Source organism: Colobus angolensis, unplaced genomic scaffold (assembly GCF_000951035.1).
Source record: "Colobus angolensis palliatus isolate OR3802 unplaced genomic scaffold, Cang.pa_1.0 Scaffold253, whole genome shotgun sequence".
NCBI lineage: Eukaryota > Metazoa > Chordata > Mammalia > Primates > Cercopithecidae > Colobus > Colobus angolensis.
The window spans coordinates 134,814-136,895 of record NW_012115744.1 but is presented as its reverse complement, the minus strand read 5'-3'; the positions used below and the strand labels follow the sequence as shown (position 1 = coordinate 136,895).

The window sequence follows — 2,082 nt, the reverse complement described above, 5'->3', positions numbered from 1 at the left end:
AAAAAAAAAAAAAAAAGAAAAAGAACTACCTGAGATAGGGTAATTTATAAAGAAAAGAGGTTTAATTGACTCACAGTTCCACATGTCTGGGGAGGCCTCAGGAAACTTAACAATCATGGCAGAAGGTGAAGGGAAAGCAAGGCACGTTTACATGATGGCAGGAGAGAGAGAGCGAGGGGAACTGCCAACCATTTTTAAACCATCAGATCACATGATGGTTTGATCTCACTCACCATCACAAGAACAGCATGGGGGAAATCCACCCCCACGATCCAGTCACCTCCCACCAGGTCCCTCCATCAACACCGTGTGGATTGTAATTCCAGATAAGATGTAGGTGGGGACACAGAGCCAAACCATATCAGGATGTTTTCTGTTTTGTTTACCTGAGACAAAAGTGCTGTTCACCTCTCCTCTCCCACATAATCGGGGGCTCCCTCCTGCGGCTCTGGTAGCTTTTCCTCACTTCCCTTTCAGCCCTCAGGACACCTTCCTTGGCTCTTTTTAGAGCTCAGTTACTACTCGGGCCCAATGTCAATGCCACCTTCTAGATTCTTTCCGGCAGCACCTCCTCTGGTTGCACATTTCTCTCCCAGTTATTGGAGCTGCCAGAAAAGCTCCCCAGTGATGGACGACAGCAATTTCACTGTGCCCACAGACTGGTCAGGAAACCAAACAGCTGCCACGATGAATGTGTTGCTAGTGGGGGGGCAGCAGTAGCACTCACTCACAGGCCTGGTGGTTGATGCTGGCCCTCACCCTGAATACCTACGTGTGGCTTCTGCATGTCCTCACTGAAGCCCAGCCTCTCTCTCCAAATTGGTCCCTCCACTCACCTGTTCCCCAAACCTGCCCAGCCCTTCCTGCCGTAGGCTTTTCCCTTCATTTGGCACACTCTTTCCCTCGTCTTCCCATGACCCCATCTAAGCCCCACTGTCAGCTGAAGTATTATATTCTTTGAGGGGCCACTTGCAGCCACCTTGACCAATGAGGGCCTCCGTTTTCTACCTCAGCTCACCATTTGTTCACAGCACTTGTCACTGTGGTGAGTTACTTGTTTATGGCCTGCTGTCGCTCTCCGGCCTAGACCCAGTGGGCTCAGTGGGAGCAAGTGTTGGCCTCTATATCCAGTTTCGATCTTGGTGCCAGCACATTGCCTGAGTATCCTGCTATCCTGCTGTCAGTTACAGGGATGACATTCTGCCCAGTGCTCAGGGGCACACACTTGGATCCCAGTTGTGTGCCCTTGGACACGTTGCTCTGTGCATCAGTGGGGTGATGATATCTACTCCTGGCATGTTTTCAGGGTTGGCTGAGTTACATGTACAGTGCTTAGGCCACCTGGAGAGAGTAAGAGTGGGATAGGTGAGGATGTGGAGTCTGTTGCATTGCTGTCTGCAGCTGGCATCCTTCTTGTCTTGTTTTGAGTTGCTGACCTCTGTCTGCTCACGAATGTTCCCGGTTCTTCCCAGGCAGCAGGGGCTCGGGCTGTGCTGGAGTCAGCTAGGCTAAGGGGCTGCTCTGGCATCTGCTTTACCCTATCACCTCCTCAGTGTTTTCTCCAGGCCTGGATCTGTGCTGTGTGGGGACCTGTGTTCCTCCCTCCTGCCCACACTGACTCTCCATACCTTTCTTCTTGAGAGTGCCGAGCCCCTCCCACGTGTTCTTGTTCACAGCCTCTTCAGAATCCTGAGAAGAGGCTGGGGAAAACGGTGCCCAGGTGCCCTGGGTAAACAAGGCCACCTGACTCCACGGGAATGGAATGGGTGGAGGGGATCTGAGGTCTGCATTTTGAGTATCTCTGCTCTCAGAGGGTGAAGCATTTGGTAGGGGTGGAGGGTGGGGTGGAAGAATCTAAAGTCTTAAAGAAAATGGCAGTTATTTGTAGGGCAGGGCCGTGTTGAGACTTGGCATGCTTCTTTTTAAGAATCAGTGTTGTAATTTAGGTATAAGTGAAGCAGTACTTTGTATTAGTTTCCTGTAGGCACTGTAACAAAGCACCACAAACTGGTTGACTTAACAGACATGGCAGAGCGTGGTGCGTCACCACTGTAATCCGAGCACTTTGGGAGGCTGAGGCGG

General features: G+C 51.2%; 1 protein-coding gene across 3 annotated transcripts in view; it reads left to right on the top strand.

Moving 5' to 3' along the window:
• POLD2 (polymerase (DNA directed), delta 2, accessory subunit) overlaps window positions 1-2,082 on the top strand; it is a 9,181-nt gene that overhangs the window by 3,013 nt on the left and 4,086 nt on the right. The window lies entirely within an intron of this gene.